General features: G+C 32.3%; 1 protein-coding gene and 2 long non-coding RNA genes across 4 annotated transcripts in view; 2 read left to right on the top strand and 1 right to left on the bottom strand.

Annotated features, from left to right (window-relative positions):
* The window catches only part of LOC143222584 (uncharacterized), a 73,852-nt gene that overhangs the window by 29,908 nt on the left and 21,531 nt on the right, over positions 1-22,413 (top strand). The gene's annotated exons all lie outside the window — the stretch shown is intronic.
* LOC143222585 (uncharacterized) overlaps positions 1-22,413 on the top strand; it is a 69,350-nt gene that overhangs the window by 43,287 nt on the left and 3,650 nt on the right. The gene's annotated exons all lie outside the window — the stretch shown is intronic.
* LOC143224169 (uncharacterized) lies at positions 4,347-5,482 on the bottom strand. Its single transcript, XR_013013248.1, has 3 exons — positions 5,380-5,482; positions 5,201-5,276; positions 4,347-4,569 (listed from the first exon to the last, which is right to left on the bottom strand). It is a non-coding gene; the product is annotated as an uncharacterized LOC143224169 (long non-coding RNA).

The following is a 22,413-nucleotide window of genomic DNA, read 5'->3' as shown; positions in this document are numbered from 1 at the left end:
ATATTTTAATTTAGTTGCTGCAATTATCGAGAATTTCACTCTACGTTGTTTTTGTTGGTTTTATCAGAAAACTTCAAAACGGACTATCTGTGTCTGCTCACCAAACAATTTTTTCACTTAAAACTAAAACCAAACACATTTTTACAGTTAAAACTATAACAAAACAACTTTTTACACTTAAAACTAAAACCAAAGACCTTTTTACACTTAAAACTATAACAAAACAACTTTTTACACGTAAAACTACAACAAAACAACTTTTTACACTTAAAACTTAAACCAAACACCTTTTACACTTTAATACCAGACTTTTAGAGTTATAAGTTTTCGTTCGTATTACTGGGCTCCTCCAGATGTCCTTAATCTATGGGTGCCTTTGTATTTAAAATTCTAATATTTTAATATTTGTTTGGAAGCAGTTTAACGTCGAGATGGCACTGTGAAATTCATCAATATCGATTTGAACGAAAGCGCAAAAAGAATACGAACACGACAATTCTGTTCCGATCTAAATCACAAAACTGATCCTAAACAATTCTGGACACACTTGAAAAGATTTACAAATACAGGAACAACAAACACAGTATATCCACCACTTGAACTGTATGGAGAAACAGCATACACTAACACAGAAAAAGCCGAGATATTTAAAAAAACCTAGAAAACACGTTCAAGACACATCATGAACCAGACATGAACAGATACTTCTTTAATGCAGTTAACAGCTTTATTGATCACAACAGAAGCATTTTTACACCTAAATTTCCAGTCAACACTATTATACGCCAAGAAAAACAAAAGACTGGAGGACTCATCAACTGATTAAACATATCACTGTAACAGAAGTCGTAACTGCTATTAACAACACAAAAAACAAAGCCCTGGTGAAGATGGTATTCAAGCTATCCTCCTAAAACACGGCACTCAGAGATTATATGAGCTCCTAACAGCTTTATTTAATCTATCACTATCAGCAGGACATATCCCCGTTTCTTGAAGGAAGCAATAATTTTAATGTTCCAGAAAGAAGGAAAGCCAGCGAATAAACCAAACAACTACCGCCCGATTAGCTTAACCAGTTGTATTGGCAAAGTATTAGAAAGGATAATTAGTGATCGTCTGTCAGTATACTAAGAAGAAAATTCAAAATTACCAGAAATTCAAAACGGATTTCGAAAGTACCGCCAAACTACAGACCACCTGATTCGACTCACAGAATCAATTACCGACAGCTTCAACAAAAACGAATGCACTGTAGCTTGCTTTCTCGACATTGAGAAAGCTTTTGACACAGTGTGGCATAATGGTTTACGTCATAGATTACATGAAATGGCATTACCCCAGGAAACTATTCGCTGGCTGTCCAACTTCCTGGAAAACAGAATGTGCAAAGTAAATGTGAATGGGGCCCACTCAGGGTCCTTTTCACCCGAAGCAGGAGTCCCGCAGGAGGGGTTGTTAGCCCTATATTATTTATCATGTATGTGAGTAATATGCCTCTGTCGGACCTAAATTTAGGTTTTGCATCACAGTTCGCTGACGATGTGGCAGTCTGGAAAAGTGCCCAACTCCGTCAATAGCAGCAACGAACCTACAACAAATTATAAATAACATCGAAGAATACTGCCAGAAATACAGAATCAAAATCAATATTCCGAAAACCCAAGTGATACTATTCAGCAGACTGAACAAGCTTAAAAAAGATCGACCAAAGCTCTACATGAATGGATCACTTTCACTGACTGTCACATCTGCTAAATTTCTAGGTCTAACATACGACTCAAAATTAACGTGGTTACCGCACACTAAAAATATAATGAAACGAATCTGGAAAAGAGCAAATTATGCAAGAAGTCTTTCATGTAAAAACCAAGGAACATCTCCAGGTAATATACTCAAAATCTACAAAACGTACATTAGACCCGTAATAGAATATGCATCACCTGCCTGGATTAACATAGCACCCACACATTTACAGAATCTTCAACGAATACAAAATTCAGTTCTAACTTCGGCATATAAAGTACCACGAAGCACTTCATCCACATTTATGCACAAATATGCAAACATAGACACAATATCTGGAAGACTCTTGCATAATTCTCTAAAATATTTCAATAAGAATTGGCATAAGAATAACTTAATGTGTGATCTCGACAGATACCACGTACATGATGTAAATAGTCCTAAATACCTCTCCCTTTTTAACATGTATTTAAGAAATGTTACTCAAGCTGGCCACCTTGCACTAGACAATTAAATTTTTTTTAAATCTATTTATTTATTATTTTATTTTATATTTTATTATTATTTTTTTATTACTATTATTGTTACTACAAGTAGTAGCATTTCTCTATGGAGAAAAACAACAAGGAGAAAAATTACAAAAAAAAAAAGACTTTTCTTGTGCGTCCATGCATGGACTGTGCCCTGAAATGGGCCTGAGTACGATATTATACTTTTTCTCAGGTCCTAAGCTTAAAAAAAAAAAAATCCTTACGTCAGACGCTATCAATGTTCGGGAGGGAGGAAGAGGTCTGATGTACCTGACCCTTCTGGGTATTTAACATCGATACCCTAATACCCACACGGTGAAACTCAAACACGACAATAATGATGCTTCATAAAAAGTAAAATAAAATACATTTTTAACTCTATGTGGTGCGTAAATGAGTCCAGTGTTTTAATTAGAAAGTTTCTAGCTAGCATAAATGTAAACTTGTTGTATAATTTCTGCTGTTTAAAATCTTGGCATGACGAAAGGGGTGTTTGAACATCAGATAAGACACATCAAAGTTCTACAGTTATCCAAGCAAAGAAGATTTGGGTAATGCCGGTTTGTTAAACAGCAAAAGAAAATAAGCAAATATACATGTCCCGGCATGGCCAGGTGGTTAAGGCGCTCGGCTCGTAATCCGAAGGTCGTGAGCTCGAATCCCCGTCACACAAGAGTTGGCGGTTGGTGGTGATGACTAGCTGCCTTCCCTCTAGTCTTACACTACTAAATTAGCAGTTGTAGTATATGAAGGATGGAAGTCCTCACATTATACATCATACGTATATATGTCTCTACTACTAAATGGAATGAGTACAACCCAACTTTACGAGGTAATGACTCATAAATAGAGTCATGCAGTACAAATCTATAGAATAAACATTTATTAAAGGTTTGGAGACGGCTTGAATGGTAATGAAGAAAATACTCTTATATACCAGCGCAAGTACTAGTCCCCTGGACGAAATTTACGTAAATTCATAATTAATGAAAAGTTATCTAACGACATGAAGAATTGTCTCCCTTATATGTGACCAGATCAATGAAAACCATGAGATAAAATACTGATAAAACGCCTTCCTTTCCCCGTAGCGGGCTTAGAACCATAATTTGAAACAGCTTCTATCCAAGTGGAACGGTTTTAAAATGGTCATATTAGAAGCATCTTTCATATACTTTCCCGAATGTTAATAGAGTAGAAAATATGTAATTTTTACAATTTTGTTGTTCATACATTTCACTTTATACTTTGAGTACATGGATTAACAAGAATATCTGGTTATACTTTTGTTGCTAAGCGACATGGCATAGAGTTGTTGTTGTATACCTATAACAAGTCAAGATTCATCCGTAACTGTGTCAATAGCGCAATAACTGTGAAAACACATGACTCATAAACAGAGTCAATAGAGTACAACAATTTTGAAAATGTTTTGAGATGGCTGCAATGATAAAGAAGAAACCTGTATTATATGTATATATCTACACACAACGTCTCTAGAAGCTGTTATCAAGTATCCATTTAAACTGACTGCAATTTCCTTCTAAAAATCGATACCATTAAATTTAAACGTTTCTTATAAGGTGGAAGATTATAGTGTAAAGTTTATAACCTTAATACATTATATTTATAACGGTGTCTAAACTTCATGCAGAACACCAGCATGAAGATATATAGAAAGTAAGTAAATATATGTGTCTGAAGGTATATTACATTCTTGTTATGTTCGTCTATTTGTGCTCTACCCACCACGGCTATCGATAGCCGGTTTCTAGCATTGTGAGTCCCAGACACTCGGTATGAAATGTGATGACATTTCCCGTTATCACAATACTTACTTTAGGAAGATGAAAATTCTGGACTTTTTTGGCCCTCTTCTCTTTTACACTTTTACATTTTCTCTTATCGTCTCTATTAACAGACTGGTCTTCATCTTTTGTGGTACAAGTGAATATTTAATTTTTTTTCTATCATCTTTATTTGTATGGTCTTCTGTGTTAGCTGATTTTACTGTTTTATATCTACAACAATTGCACTTCCAAATAATGACACTACAAAAGAAAAGCGCTAATAAATAACATGGATGATTTAATTTGACTCTTATTTGTACATCAGTGTTATGTCAATTAAAAATGGAATATAATTATAATCTAGAAATAATAATATTTAACAACGACAGCCACAGGGACGTTCTCTCCCAGTGGAACGTCAGTACGTATATGAACATATAACACTAAAATAGGCGGGTTCAGTTCCCCACGGTGGACATGGCAAGTTGACCCCTGCTGCATCTCTTTAAAATAAAGTTAACAAATGTAAACAGGAATAAAATGTTATAGCTTAAGAGGGATAATTGAATAATTATTATACTCGCTGATAAATTTCAATTTTAAGACCATATTGAAATAAACTGAAAATCATTAATTAGTTAAAGAACTTTTTTGAATGAAAATGCCTTTTATATTTATCTTAATTACTGAATTGTAATAATTTAGGTTACCCATATTTTACACGTTTCAATTTCAAGTATTTCTACTGACACGCACAGTACCTTATTGTATTTACATATAAAAAACAGGTTGAACAATAACATACTTACAAGGAATGTTTTTCATCATAAGAACTTGTATTATTGTAAAAAGTGATCCACAATTTAAGCTTTAAGTGAATCTCCACACTTAAAATACACTTTATTGTAAACTAATGATGCTAATTTCCCCTTATATATTTCTTTTTAATGCAAGCGTTTGTAACCTTTTGATTATTTATCATTCTAATTAAAATAAAGTAACTAATATTTTTATATTTCTCAGCCCCTTTAAATTCATTATTAAGTATATACACACATGGTTCAACTATTAATAACATAGAAATTATATTAAGATCTATTCAACAAAACATAAAAAATACTGTTTTGTTCTTACCTTAAAAAAATTAACAAAAGTGGTATTCCTACTGCAGCAGTTACCAATGGAATCGTATGTTCTGACATGGATGGTGCTGAAATGGAAAAATACAAGTTAAAAAGAAAGTTAGTCAAGTGCAATTTGTTTTTGTTATATGATAATATTGGAGGAGGCGACGTTTCATTTGGTATACTTACAGAGAACATAACAAGATAACCACAGCGTTCTGAGTTACTGGAATCGAAGAAGTTCCACTCTTTATTCAAACACGTATAAGTTTAATGCACATGGATAAAACAGTACAGGTAAAGAAGTGTGAAGTATCACTTTAGATTTACTTTCTTCCTTGATAATCCAAGTAAAGGTATTTACTTATCATATCTTATGACAACCAAATACACTGACTGTGTTTTCATATCAAATCAGGATGATCATTTGACGCATCACGTGACTGACCACCATTACAGCAGATATATATATTTGTAACAAGACAAAAGGCAAAAGTAACAAGTTCTCAGACTTCCAAGGATGTATGATTGTCGACACTGACTTACTAGCAATTTGTAAACTGAATACTGTTTATATGTTTCACTATTCAAAGAAATCTGTAATTAGTGTATAAATGAACTACAAACGAAAGAGAATATATTGGAAAACTATCGGTAACAATTCAAAGGGAAAGTACATGGACGGTCTTTTTGTTGTAAACTAATGTAAAACTCTGCTCTAGTCAACCAGTTTTATAAAATAGTCAAGGTTTAAATAATACAACAATACTAGGAGGAGGAAAATACTTATGGCATACAATTACTGGTCCAAAAACTTACTTCAGACAACAGAAAAGCTCAAACTGTGAACAGTGAATTAGTGGGAATGATAGACATGGTTTGGTGAATCATGTTTTACCTGAGTTGCTATGAGTGGTGAAATGGTAAGATATTTATTATTTAGAAAAGAAAATAATGTCCACAATGTACTGGAATATTATAAGAGATCGGGTCTTCACACATTACTACATTTTTACCTTCATGAATAAGGGATTGAAGAAATTTAATGGGAAGAAAGAACAGCACGCGTCAACACAAACATCGTCACAGTAATATTTTTCCATCACGACATTTTGTCACCAACCTTTCCACACTTATTATCTCACGTTAAAGGTACGTTTTACGTAATCTTATATGTAGCATAACTTACATTTCCTTGAGAAGGAACGTATGTTTCTTCCTCCGTTCCTGGTTGACTTGGATCTAAGAAAAAGCTTGAAATGTTTACAATGTTAACTTTGACAATTAAAAATAAAATAATGGATGAAGTATATAATAACTAATTTACTGATTAGTTTGTTCGAAACAGTTTTTCCTTTTTCGATTTATTTAAAAATTAAAATTCACAAATACTGATCACACATATAAACGCTTTGAAGGAAAGCACAACTTACAACACAGGTTATGTCTCAGTGTGAGTCCTTCAGGACATTGGTAGTTTTCACTAGGTTGTACGCATGCTAAAATAAAGTATAAGATGGTTCGTAGTTCAAGTATTGTTGACATAAGAAATAATATTTTGCACTGTTTATTTGTAATTTAGCACAACACTACATCATGGGCTATCTATGCTCTGCCCATCACGGATATCAAAACCCGGTTTCTAGCATTGGAAGCACGCAAACAGTTTGCTGGGCCACTTGGGGAATTTTTGACCTGATATGACACTTTAGGCTCATAACAAATTATTAACTACTTTTCTTCGTGAAAGCTCATACATTGGAAATCCTGTAAGGTATAAACGAAATCTAACAAATATAGTTGATGGCTTATCTTGCTCTTTATCTATTGTATCGTAAGTCACAGGAGGTTTCAAATCAATGTATTTTCAGAATTAATAATAAATAAGGATTTACAATGCTAAAGTTAAGGGTTCGATTTCCTTCGGTTGGTACAGCGGATATCCCTTTGTAGCTTTCCTATATGAAAACGCAAATTTTGGTAATTAAAGGCCCGGCATGGCCAGATGTGTTAAGGCATTCGACGTGTAATCTGAGGGTCGCAGGTTCGAATCCCCATCACACCAAACATGTTCGCCCTTTCAGCCGTGGGGGCATTATAACGTGACGGTCAATCCCACTATTCGTTGGTAAAAGAGTAGCCCAAGAGTTGGCGGTGGGTGGTGATGAATAGCTGCCTTCCCTCTAGTCTTACACCCAGATCAGAATTAAAGATATGCTCAGTAACAGATATAGTTAATCAAATAAGCTCTTCAAACTTTCTTATTTCAAATGATAAGAATGTATTGTTTCATCGCTTGGATGTGAAAAGTGGCTAAACAATGTCTCTGAATACCAGAACTTACTGTGTGTTTGTAACAAAAGAAACATTTTTCTGCTATAACACTGTAGCATTTTGTAATTTCAATATTTTCACAGACGATTAAAGAAATCATTCAACACTTTTGATTTTTTAAAATTATTTGTTCCATGTTATGACTTGTAAAGAAAACAACAAAACTTTTCTAATTTCTTACATAAGGTTATCTCGTTTTCTGACTTCACGGAATGTCTAATTTCATTAATTGTGTTATGCTATTGATTAAATTTATTCATATCTATGTATGTATTTAGTTATTGCATATGATAAAATAGGCCCGGCATGGCCAAGCGCGTAAGGCGTGCGACTCGTAAGCCCGCGTCGCGCTAAAACATGCTCGCCCTCCCAGCTGTAGGAGCGTTATAATGTGACGGTCAATCCCACTATTCGTTGGTAAAAGAGTAGCCCAAGAGTTGGCGGTGGGTGGTGATGACTAGCTGCCTTCCCTCTAGTCTTACACTGCTAAATTAGGGACGGCTAGCACAGATAGCCGTCGAGTAGCTTTGTGCGAAATTCCAAAACAAACAAACAATATGATAATAATAAATAAAAAATTATTTCGTAATGATAAATTTATATCTGCAGACAAGTTTGATTTTCAACATTTTAACACCTCAGGCTTGACGCGGAAACAATGGCGGTGAGCTGTATGTTGGTAGTTGGAAAGGTGATTTCATGGATTTTGGAAAATTAATGTACAATCATTAAATATAAATCGAACATATAACACTTTACGTAAATTGTAGTAAAAATGGATGGAATCCGATTCATAATTTAAAGTTTTTTTTAACTTCTAAACACTACCAAAATCGATTCTTATAAGCATTTACCTTCCAAGAAATGAGTGATGAAAATTGGTTTGTGTGCTTTTATCTCCCAGTTTTTTGAGTATTCAATAACGCATTTATACACACCGGTATCAGAAAAATCAAATTTATAAATCATCAAATCACCCGTGGCTTTGTTTACTCGAATTTTATCATCGTCTGTTGCTATTCCACCGTAGGGGCCAAACCAATAATACTGGAAAACATCAATGGTATAAGTTTTGATCCCATAGCTGTCAGGGACACACGGAATCACCTGTGGGGCGCCAAGTATAATACTTTGAGGTTTAACCTTTATGTGTCCAGGCATTGCTATGATTACAGCATATAATGCTATAAATAGCAATGTTTTAAAAAAGAACTTCACCATCTCTATGTCTTAAAGTTTGCTCGCAGTAGTAACTTGAACGTTTTCCAAAATGTCTCCTAATTATCTGTGTTGCTAAGATACTGTTTCATTGTTAATATTATAAATATTGTAAGCACGTAAGAACTACAAACAATATATGATAAAAGTTCCGGAGTTCCGGATTAAACGCTAAAAGCTGACAAAGTACAGAAACTAAAACGTGTGAAATTTATGATGAGGCTACAGAAACCACAACTCCATTTTTTACACAGCTTTGATTTGAATTTAAAATAAATAAATTCAAAAACGTGTGAAAAAAACGTCTCGTGTTTACGTTATTTTTATCACAAAATAAGATATTCTTGTTTCACATCATGCTTAGAGGCAACGAAGAAACACCACAACAATATATCATAAAAGTTACGGAGTTCCGGAATAAATACTAAAAGCTGATAAAAGTTACGGAGTTACGGATTAAACGCTAAAAGCTGACAAAGTACCGAAACTAAAAGGTGTGAAATTTATGATGAGGCTACAGAAACCACAGTTCCATTTTTAAAGAGCTTTGATTTGAATTTAAAATATACAAATTGAAATATGTGTGAAAAACATCTAATGTTTACGTTATTTTATTACAAAATAAGACATTGTTGTTTCACAATAATACTTGCTAAATAATCACAATTATTGTTGTGAAAATAGTTCAAACAACTCGCCTGGCAGGTAAATTACGTATACGGAATTTAAAAAGTTTCTATTCTTCCCTTAAGTTTCCCCAATTTGAGTTAAAATATTAAAAAAAAAAAGCAGCATAAACAAACTGTTTACATACTGGTTGGAACAGAATTACAAGAAAAAGAAATTTATTTATTTTCTCCCATGAAGATACCTAGGGGGCTGAATATAAAAAATCGTGGAGTTAATTGCATCACAGGCCTAATATTAATGTGTTCTCACAAGTATAATTAATTGTGATCACACTATCAGTTTAGAAAACGTCTTCACCGTAAGATTCGTTGCTGTGACAAGCTGCTTATATAAATATTGTGCTTGGTCGTCGGCAATGGATAGGACAAAGTATAGTTGATATAATATTGTACATGTTTGTTTTTGGAAAATTCGTGAGTGCTTACGAAGCACATGAGGTTGATGTAGCACAGAGTGCCGCTTTTGTAACTGTGGCTGGAGATGCAAGCAACCCCGTTAATGGAATTATCTGCAATTATTCAATGAGAGACTGGTCGTTCTGTGATTCAGTCACTTTCTCTTGAAGTTATTCACCTCATGAACAATCTGAACCTGTTCATTCCGAGAAAGATTTTTATAGCCTTTTTCCACCACAGGATTTTCTCATGTTTCCCTGTACACCTGCAGAGTCAGCTTGGTCTAATAATGCGTATTCAGGTATGATTTCTCAGGTATGTGATGTTTTATCCCTTTTTATGATTTCCTACAATCCTCATCCTTTTTTGTTGTATGATAGTTTTCAGTTCTTCTTTACCATATTTAGTTTTCCCACTTTCTTTGGATATTAGGGTTCATACAAAGCATTTTACTTCATAATTGGTTGAGAGTTCCAGCATGTCTTGCTTCCTATGCGCTGTGGACAGTTTGTTTGACGAATCAACATGTAGCCTATCCGTTGTAAGACTCACAGGTGTTGGAATCTATTTTGCCAACTTGGGAGTACCCCCTGACTTCCAGTGCTTTTAACCCATGCCTCTGTATTATCCTTACTTTTGTGGTATTTATCTACCATACATTTACTTTCAGGTACTCTGTATGAAAGTCCTGAGGTATTTGAGGAACAGCCTCTACTTTGTTACTTCTAAGATAACTCATTTTTCATTCATACTTTGCATACATAATTTTTCTGTTGTTGAAACATACTGGGTCAAAATGCAGTCTTCTGTCAGATTTATTTGCTGCTTACTTAGGAAATCATGTGTAGCTCTGTTTCTTAGTATATTTTCAAACGTATTCCAGACTCTTTGGAATTGCATGCTGGGAACACCTGCATCAACACTCTACCCTTTCGTTTTTGGAAGCACATTTGCCACAGTTGGAATCAAGACAAACCCCTGTTCCTGTTTCCCATCCTAGTGCTCCCCAGCTTTTATCTGTTCCTCTTTCCAGGTGTTTTTTTCAGTGTAGATTATCATAATATCAACAGTACCAGTTGATAACTGGATGGGAGCTCAGTTGTGTGACTTTCTTCCCCTTGGCAGTGTTTCACCACAGATTGGTGGATTATTTGGACATGTCCTATGCTTCCTTTACCTTCCTCTTGTAGTGAATATGTTTGACTTCCTCCTTCAATTATACTTTATCTGTATTGTGGAGGCAGGGCTGAATTATTTATTAGGCACAGTGCCTAGGGCCTATGAAAACTATAGGTCCATGAAAATTTTCCTTAAAAGTTAATTTTTGGTTTAACTTATATGGCTGGTAGGGCCTACAAACAGTAGGTGCCTACGTCCTACAGTCGTCTTGATACAGCATGGTGGAAGAACTTGGGATTGTTCTGGTTCTTTCCCATCAACTGTCTTTTGTGTAGCTTATTCTGAAGATGTTATTTGTCTTAGGTTGGTTCTGGTCAATTTCTCTCTCATACACGTTTTTTCAATCCAGGTCATCAGGTTTTCTAAGTTGATATACCATTTTGAATTCTTAACATACGCTCTCTTCAGGAGTCAGGGGTTTGATATCCCTTCTGGTCTCATTAATTTTAGGTGAAGATGGTTTGATCCTCATTCTACACCTACCCTCTATCTGTGTCAGTTTCCAGCAGCATAGATTTTGGATGTAGTTGTCAAATACAGTCCATCATGCCCTAGCCACTTTGTGTCTCGGGACACTTCCATTTTTCCCCAATACTAATTAGATTTACTTCTCAGTTTTTGTCTACCAGAATATACAACACATTTCCCAGATTGGTGAAGAGTACAGCTGGTTTAGAAGTAGTGTAGTCTCCCACATCATATCTTCATATCTAATACTTTAGACTCAAGGTGTGTCCTTTGTACTCTTTCAAAGGGTGCTTCTTTTCTTCCCTTGCACCAATTCAATGTGTGATTCTATCTGGTTATATAAGCACAGCTAATGTACCATATTAGAAGTTAGTTTTTCTATACATAAAATGTACTTCCTCTCCACTCAAAATGAGTGATTCAATTCTGCACTAAAACTCAAAACAGTAATTTGATAGAACTGAATAGAGGAAGTCGCACATATAATGAGTGTATAGCACTTTCCTTTGTGGAGGATTATCCATGATAATTTGCATGAGAGACATTAGAATGAGTCATTTCCAAAGGAAGGGAGGAAAAAGGCTTGTGGCATGTTTTTCTTTCTTTTTTTTCACATAAAGGGCAGCACCAAATGAGACTAGTTATATGAAATACATTTTCAGTATAGGAAACATAACTTTCACTGTTGCCCTGCTTAATATCTTATTTTGTTGAAAATCATCTATATTTTCATGAAAATTGGGATCATCTAGAATTTTTTCCCTCTCTCTAGTGTGTTTTCTTGGCCTCCAAATTAACAAGGCGCCTTATATCCAATTTTATATTGTAAGCCTCGATATGGATATATCATCCAGTTGTAAAAGAGACCCAAGGCGTGTCTCAGCCCTAACTTGTTAATTTGGAGGCCAAAAAAGCATCCTGGACAGAGGGAAAAATTTCTAGAAGATCCCAAAAGTTTAAAGAGTCAGTGAGTTTAGTACAAAGGTTGATAAAAAGATTGAAGTAGGTGATGCAACTTTGAACATTTTATAGTTTTAAGTCATCTTTATCATACTAATAAGATATAGTGTATAATGTAAGCCAGTAGTGAAAAGGAAAGGATGGTTTTCTGTGGACAAATATTTAGTCCCATCTTTTTAAGTAAGGTGTACTTTCTCTGAATTCAGCTTGACAGTGAGGATGAATCACATATATTAACCTGGTTTTGCTTGTGTTATTCAGTTGTTATAGTAGTGAGGTACAATGGATGTATAATGTAAATACTGTGGTTCCTGGGACACAAACAGCACAGTATAAAGATGGACTTTAATACAATAACAGTTTCCTTACTTGACTATTTTCCATATATTGTAACAAAGATATTTCTGTTGAATTAGACAATGACTGAAGATGGAAATTGGTCATTTAGCAAACACATTATGCTATGATCTTTTTATGGATGATTTATGGACAAAATTGAATGTGCTTTTGTTGTTATTTTTTAAAGCTTTTAACATCTGGGGAAATAAGGTTAACACAGTATATGCAAATCAAGAAATTTGAAGAGTTTGGAAAATTTGTACCTTATGGACCATCACACTTTAATGTTATTACCTTAAAATTGAAACTGGTTATTTAAACCATATCTGAAACATAAAACCATTTTTTATCAAAATCTAATTTCAAAGATACCCAAGAATGATTAACTTCTTAAAGTTTTAGGTCAATTAGGAATTGTATTTTTGTTAATGAAATTTAGTTCTCTGTGAAGAGATTTAATTTTGTTGTTGATTAATTAATGAAATTCTTATTGTAGTTTTGTTCTTATTTATTTTTCAGTTGTGTAAATAATCAGAATACTTAATAGTCTTACACAGTATTATTTGTTTAAGGGTTCATTTATCTTTTAAGAACAAATTTCAGGTTTCCTGCTTCCCTTGGAACTATTTCATTGTGAATCATGTTCAATTTTGATGGCCATAATAATGCATTATTATGAAAATACTTCTTTCATTGTAGTAAGTTTGTACAAAAGTTGATGAGGTCAATCTTATTCCACACATTTTGATAAACTTTTCACACAATCTCCACTGCAATTGGAGGTTGGCTTTCTAGACTATGTTTAAGCAGATCAAAGACAAAACCAAAACAGCATTTTATGCTTCAATAAAACTGAATTGTGTTGGCAATCCAAATATTTTGTGTTAAGGCCTTCAAAATAAATGCAGATAATAATTATTCACTAATGGATATAAACTAAACTGAGTTCTTTTTTGTCTTCAATAGTGTTTGCTAATTCAGAACCTGTTAGAGGGTTTGAAGAAGGTGCACTCTAGATGTGCTTTGCTGATTTTAGGCAAGTTAGTAAACCTTTACAAAACTCTACTATTTAAGTTTATATTAAAAGATATTACAAGTAATGTAAACATTGCTTTTGGACTAAATACATTTTATGTGGTTGCTGTAGAATAGTCATTAATATTGTATACGTATGTAACATAGCCATACATTATGTATATAGATATGTAATTAACAGTTAAATTATGGAAGACATTAAACCTTGAAGAATGATATATGCTCACAGGAAGAAAAGTATGCAACTCTCATGAAATGCCTTTCAAAAATGAAACTAGTTAATGAAACATCAGTTGCTGTTTTTTAAGGTAAATATTTGTACTTTATTTTCTCTTTTATGCACCGTATTACTAACTCTATTTATCATCATCAACAGAGAGTGCAGGGAAATGTTTTTAAAATTAACAAAAATGTGTACATACCTTTTACATCTTTATAGAAATTCACTGGTATAGTCATCTTTTTCACATATTTGTAATTTAACATCTTTATCTTTTCATTTATAGTTTATTTTTAACTCTCCTTTAAAATTCTTTGTCTATTTATTCTGATATGTTAACTGATACCAATAGGCCTTTTATGAAGAAGTTATTTTGAGAAATTCCTCACATAGATGTGTTGCCAAAACAGGATGGCTGTTATAGATACTATCTTGTTTATAAAGCTTTCACAATCCATGTAACAAGTTAAGCTTATAAAAACCATTAAATCACTCAAATAGGATTTTTAAACCATAAATTATACACGGTCAACTAAAATATAAAAATTAGATTTAATTACAGTTCAACTGTCTCTAACTATAGCATTTTGAGGTAGCAAACCACTGTAAGTGCTGTAGACAATAGTACTGCAGGCTGTTACTTCGACTTCGGTAAAAAAAACTGTACACCAATTTCATATTAACTGTTGGTGGAATGGAGTGTACACTGATCTCTCTATAACAGCTTTGTACATTTGTATTAACTAATTACTTGTACATCATAAATTTGTTTCCAAAGTATAGAAGATTGGCATAACACCCATAAAAGGCTGTAAAATCTATTTCTCTTTTGCAATGGATTGAGTTCTAAGACTGCATATATCGTATGTCTCAAAAGGACATGTGAAAATACATTGGCATCTAGACAGTTGTATGCATTGTGAGCTTATGTGTTTACAGTCAGTTTCTGTTAAATTGGAGATTTTTTTTATATAACTTGGATCATGTGACAAGCAAACTATTTATTTTAAATGTTTCTGTTGTAACAAAGAATTAAAACTTGGATAACATAAACATTAAATTATATACTATAATGTTAATTTCATTCACATGCATGGATTTTAAAGATGTTTAATTAAATTTTGCACATAATTCAGTAATTTGCATATAAATTAATTTTAAAATGCTGTTCTAATCAGATAAATGCGTGACTTTCAGTGTTATTTTGTTTATCAACACTACTCATCATTGAGTTTCTGATGTGAGTACTTAAGACTATGTCATTTAAATGCTTCTGTGTGCATTTTGATGTGGAATTTTTTGCCTGTTGGCTTCAGTCAAGAACACTTTTTGTGTATCTGGGAACCAAATATATACACGAGATTTACATTCATTGTCAGTGACATCCGTCAATGTATTTATGGCATTTGTACTTGTGATTATAAATGTCACATATATGTTTGTAAATGATACATTTTTTGTTGACTTTGCTCTCTTGAACTTCGAGTAATCCAGTTACATGTCTTATCACAGCTGTATGTGAGAGTGACTTGTTTTGTCACGTAATTCTTGGAATTGTGATTTCTTCATGAAGTTATTTGCTTTTATTCTCTTTTTTTATATTTTTTCTGTTGACTAAATTGCTGGACCTTTCTACAGGCTTTAAAAGAATTTCAAAGTAATTGTCAATCAGATTGTTTACTTCTGTTATAATTATTTTGGTGAACTTTGTATTTGGTCATTCTAATTTGCTTGAGAAACATCTCTAGAATACTTTAGTATCCTCTTTTCTTAATCTTGCCTGAAACATCAGTCTAGTCTAGTTATCTGAATGGTAAAGGGTGAACAAGTTTTTGTATTTGTTTAGTTCATCCCATAGTTCTGATGCTCATGAACTGTCATGGTTAGTAACCTGTATGCTCACTTCTGTCTGATTGTTAAATGAGAACTTTTTTTTCTTATTAACTACTAGATACTAGTTACTCATTACTTTTTATCCTGTGTTTTGACTAATAATCTGCTTCCATATTCTTGGAAATCTCAAAGAACTATTTATTTAGTGGTCGTGGCTGAAAAATTAGTCATTAGTCTTTTTGATACAGAGGCTGGTTTATATATATACAGTAGTTTTAATATTCTGGAGGTCTGTTTTCTCTTTTTTTAACTTAAGGGAGTTTCAAGTTTGTATTATGTGAATTTTGTTGCATATTACTTTTTCTTTGTATTAGAGGATGATCTTGTGTGTGTCTCAGGTTAATAGGATGGCTTTTATTGGTCACGAGCCATTGTTAGGGAAGGTTGTATAAAGTTTTACTTGTACAGGTCTCATGCTTGTCCAGGTACAAAGAAGCACTGTGCTGGTCTACAGTATATGGAATCCTCTCTTACTTCACAAAAGAAATATTGTTTTTATAAACACCTAAAGTTAAAAAAGGACAAAAACAGTTACATTATTTAACTAGTGTTTCAAGCAACTGCCCTTCATTAGGTTTGATATTATTTAAGGTTATTTACTTTTCTCAAGTTTCAACATAACTGTTCATTGTTATTTGTGAATCTTTTCCACTTTTAGGAAGAAATTAAGGATGTTTATTGGATAGCATTGTTAAATTCTATAACAGTGTGACATCATTCTCAGTCCTAGAATTAATGACCTTTGTGTATCTCTTAAAAAAATTTCAAAACAACTTTGTAATTTTTTTTTATTAATAACCTATATTTTAATTCATTTTTCTATTTCTGGTATATTAGTATTGTTTCCTATATATTAATATCGCCTATATTTTTATTCATTTTTCTATTTCCTATATATTAGTATTGTTTCCTATATATTTCTTTACATTATCATTTTCTGTAATACCCGTTCCTTTTTATTTTTCTATTCTGTGAAACCTGTTTTAACATTTTTTTAACTGTTGTCACTGCCATCTTTCATGTAAAGCACACACTTTTTTATATACATCTAAACATGACAGGAATGTCTTCTGTTATTATTGACATAAATGACATCAACATTTGTACTTGTAATGTGCCCTACTAATCATTGCTCTATATTATCCTAAAAAAAGAATAGTCAATCGAGTTAAAATATTTTATGTCACCTTTATTGGGTTATATGTAGTACTGATAAAGATTTAAACACTCATTCAGTTTCACATGTACATAAATAGTCAAAGGATTGGTAGGTTAGTTTGGCCTGCTTGAAATGAATAGTGTATTTTGTTCAGTTTAAATTCTTGCTCTTGCTCAGTATGTTAGTTATTGATATTTCTTTTCCAAAAGTTTAGTGATGCATTTGAAAGCCACACTGTGTGACATTGAATAGATTCAAAATAGTTATTGGTATCTGAATAGACCTATTCACCTAAAAGTTCCATCAGTCTATAGAAATACAGAGATAAAAGTTAGTTTTGTATATCACCTTTTGAGTATATGTATAAAGATTGGCGCTGCTTACTGTTAATAGGAAGATTTTGAATTTTTCATGAAACATTAAGTTATGAAGTACTTTATAAAAATGATAAAAGTAGCATGAGATAGACTTAAAAATTGAAATAACTTTATTTTAACTAAACATTTTAGTAAACTGAAAACATTGAAGATCTACATGTTGCATTCTTTGGAAATAAGAAGCTTTATGGCTGTCAGGTATTTACAGTGTTAAAGAGTATAATGTGTGTGGTAGAAGGATAACTCTAAATGTCCCCCTGGTATTAATATATATAATAAACAGTTTGTGTCATGCTTCTTTGTTTTAATAGTAATGGTCTACAATTTATATCATTGTTTTGTAACAAAACTACCAATTGATATTGTTAGCTCAACTATGGTATTTATGTTGTGAATGTTTAATATACATATTGGTTTGTTTTTTATTCTTGTTAACTTTGGTGATAGAACAAAACAATTTAATTCAGAAATTATTTTGATTTATAATTGATATTTTGTCTTTATTGAGCTTAGAGTAAGATATTGCACAGTACATTTGTAAGCTTAATTATAAAACAAATAATATCCTAAGCTCACTTATTGCACCACGATAAGTTAAATAGCATTTTATTTATATTTTTTTCAGTTGTTTATTAACATTGAGGTATAGACAAAAGAAAGATAAAAGTTAACTAGGGTTTCAATGGAGTAGTATTTCAACTAAGCCTTTGTTACAATAATGTTTTACACCCAGTGCTTATATTTAGGCCATTAAATACACCTTCTGTTACTAATGTTAAGATCAGATGATAGCTAGTTGTGTCTAAGTGTGAATGTAAAGTACATAATTCCCTCTAGTCTTACACTATTAAATTAGGGATAGCTAGCTGACTTCCGTGTAGTCGTACACTGTTAAATTAGGGATAGCTAGCTGACTTCCCTCCAGTCTTACACTGTTAAATTAGGGATAGCTAGCTGACTTCTGTCTAGTTTTACACTTCTAAATTAGGGATGGCTAATGCAGATAGCCTTTGTCTGCACTAGTTTTACACTTAAATTAGGGATAGCTAGCTGACTTCCCTCTAGTCTTACATTGTTAAATTAGGGATAGCTAGCTGACTTCCCTCTAGTCTTACATTGTTAAATTAGGGATAGCTAGCTGACTTCCCTCTAGTCTTACATTGTTAAATTAGGGATAGCTAGCTGACTTCCCTCTAGTCTTACATTGTTAAATTAGGGATAGCTAGCTGACTTCCCTCCAGTCTTACATTGTTAAATTAGGGTTAGCTAGCTGACTTCCCTCCAGTCTTACACTGTTAAATTAGGGATAGCTAGTGCAGATAGCCCTCGTGCATGAAATTCAAAAACAAACAAATAAACATAATTAAAGATGTATTAACTGTGAAAACTCTACTAAGTAAAGTTGTTACATATATTTTTCGATATCACATCTTCCAATTATTTTAGTTTTGTCACAGAGTCCATCAGTCTCCTTTCACGAAAACTGATTTCTTATTATTACTTTCTGACTGATGGTGTACAATTCCTTCTTCTTGTAATTTTTGTTAGTTAATTTACATATAACAGTTTACTTTATTTTGGTGCACTGGAATTTTTCTTGTAGAATTTTTGTAGTTATATTTTCTTATAACTTCTAGATCTTTTCTTGACATGGGACTGGGCAACCTACTTTCATGACTGTGGACAAGAAAATAGTTAGAACTTAAGGGTAAACCCACAAGTTGCTGTAGTTCTGCTTGAAAAGTAAGTGGAATATATAAGTAATCAAAGTTAATTTTAAATGTCACTATTATACTGTTTTATTATAAATTGTTAAAGTCTTTCCAATAATTATTATGCATGTTTTGATTTTTAAAAAAGGAAAATGAAAACGTATAGCCATCTTAAAAGTTGTATGTTTAGTTACCTAGTTATATGTTGCCCTTAAGATACCTGATACTATTGATGTCTTACTCCAACACATGTCCTGCAAGATGTCATGTTTCATTTTTTAAATTGAAAGTTAAGTCTTATTTAGTTTCTCAACTAGCCTTTAACAGGTGTAAATACAAATTTAGAAAGAATGAAGGTAAGATGATAAATAGTTGTAGACTCTGAATAAAGTAATGTTTTATTTTTTCTTTCTTTAATGTTAGTTTATTTTTAGTATTGGTTAAATTGTTTGATATATATATATATATATATATATTTGTTTACGAGGATTATTTTGCATTGTTATCTTAAGGTATGTGTTTAGAACAAAACTAAACCTCCTAAGCTAGCTGAATCTGGTGTTTGGGATTATAGCACAAAATTTGCTTGCATTGAGGGTACCATGACAGATGAATCAATACCTTCTGATCATAATAAGTAAGGTGATATGTTAGATGTACATGATATTCATTACTCATTTAATTTTTATTTGAACTATATAGGTATTTTGTTTTGATCAGAAGTTGGAAACAGTTGTACATTTTATTACCAAAAAGTTTCTCTCTGTAGATTTTTTTTATCTTTGTAATATATTAAACATAACTTGAGAATTCTCTGATGTCGAGAAACCCACTTGTTGAGAAATTTATATGCAAAAATGGCTCGTTTGGGTTGAGAAAATATTTTACATAGAAGGTCGAAACGTTGTTCGCTCTTCCATGTAAAATATTTTCTCAACCCAAATGAGCCGTCTTTTATATAAATTTGAGAATTCTCTGTATTAATACCATAATTATTAATGAATCAGTTTTAACTGTCTAGAGTTTAATAATAGTTGAATGTCTGTTGTGTAGTCAGTTAATCATACATGCATACAATTTGCACATATTCACAAGATGATAGGTTCCAATGCTTCAAATTAAATAAACATTCTCAGATTTTCATCTCCACGTGTAATGTGAGAGTAATAAAACATTGAATACAAAGTAGATAAATATTATCAATATATTATTTTTCTAAGGTAGATAGAAATAAAATCTTAAATTTATGGTATAATGTTTATAACTAAAATTCTATTTTACAATTTGAAGTTAATGATCATGAATGTGTTAGTTAATTTAGCCATAATTAGTTTCATTTAATAGAAAACCACTTAAATTCAGAATGTTTGTTTATTCATATATTTAACAGTGCTTACCACAAATTTGCACAATAATTAATACTTTCTTGCATATAAATACGATATTTTCCTTAACCTCTTTTTTATGATAACTAGGTGTCTAGGCTTTCTATAATGAAAGAACACCTCATATCTGTTAAAGCATATCTTGTTAGTTGGCATAACTAAGAATATAGATACTTGTAGGAATATCATGAAGTATATATTTTGTGTAGGTTGATCTGTAAGTAATTTTGAAAATTTTATATTTAAGGTTGTTCTACGTGTAAGCTTCTTTATAATAGAAGTTATATATGGTTTTAACTATCAGCTTTGAGTTGTACTTATGAGATAAAATTCATGTTTTTTATTTGTGTTGAAATATCCTTAAGTCATTGAATCAAAGTAATTTTTAGAAATATGTAAAGCATATAAGTGTTTGAGTCACAGTAATTATATGTGTTTAGAAGTTACACTGTGCACAAAAGAAGCTTCTCCACTACAATAAAAATACAACTGTTCATGAGTAGTTTGTTGATCCTGATTCTAAAAATTGTTGAATATTACTGATCACCTCTAGTTTTTGAGCTATGTTAGGTTTATTCTAAATATTCTTATATATTATGAAAATAACACTCTCTGATAACTTTATTTATTTATTGAAAATTCCATTTAAGAATGTTCAAAAACAACATGTAATTATATACTGAAAATACACTTAAGCTATATTTAAAACTTTCATCATGGTATTATTTTTTATTTCTTTTTACAAAATACCTGACAGACTTGTTGTATCTTTTATGTATGTTTTTAGTTTCATGCTATAAGAATCAACAGTAATCTTCCATCATCACAGGATTCCACTGTCTTTCTTGATATTACTGTTCTATTATAGACATAACTTGAGGGAAGTGCTCACTAAGATTATTGCTCACTGCACCTAGATATTTGATAATAAGCTTAATTAAAAATGTGAGAAGTGTAACTTTAGTGACATCTTGGACCCAGTTTTCCTCTAGTTCTCAGGGATATCATTAATCATCACAACATAGTTTTCATCTCTGTAAATTCCTAAGAAAACTTTAATAACCAGTTTGAGTGATTTCCTAGCAGTAAGTTCTTTTTGACTGAGTAGTGTTTCAAAATCACCATTCATCAGCACTTCCCAAATCTGTGGCCCAACAAAGCTACCACCTTTTAGTTTTTACTTCACTAACTTTTTGAAAATTATAAGACAGATAGAGTGATGAAAGAAACATATCTTGATGATTCACTGAAAGTTGGAACTCAACTTTCTGTTTTCCTGGAACATAATTCTCTCACTGGCCATTCCTTTTTTTTTAATGAATTTTATGATATTGGCTATCCCAGACAGACAAAAAGCTACAGTGTTTGGTATACTCACTTTATAGACTTAGCAGTAGTGGATATTTGATTGCTTCAGGTATAAGCTGCATGTTTTACCATGTTCACAGCATTAATAACAGGAACCAATGGCTTAGTGTTCCCATTATGTAAAAGCACAGTTTTCACACTAACTTTAGATGAATTGGTAAAATGTTTTCTTTCTTGAGAGTATATTCATCACTTGATTCTTCAATTAGTGCATCAACATTTGTACAGAAACACAAAGTATCTTGCATGCTGTAGTGAGAAGCAAGACTTTTATGATAAATTCCATTGCCGTAAATGAAAGTTCTCCATGCTGTTTCAGTATAAAACAAGTCACAAATCTGATCATTTAGTTCATCTTGTGTGATCAGATGAGGCAGTTTATGCTGAGATGCCACAGGGGTAAAATTACTAAATGAAGAAAGTAAAGATGATTCATTGTCTTTTTTGCAGTATAACTTCTATTTCCCACTTTGCTGCTGGATGTGACACAA

Source organism: Tachypleus tridentatus, chromosome 8 (assembly GCF_004210375.1).
Source record: "Tachypleus tridentatus isolate NWPU-2018 chromosome 8, ASM421037v1, whole genome shotgun sequence".
Taxonomy (NCBI): Eukaryota; Metazoa; Arthropoda; class Merostomata; order Xiphosura; family Limulidae; genus Tachypleus; species Tachypleus tridentatus.
This window is presented reverse-complemented; position numbering and strand designations above follow the sequence as displayed.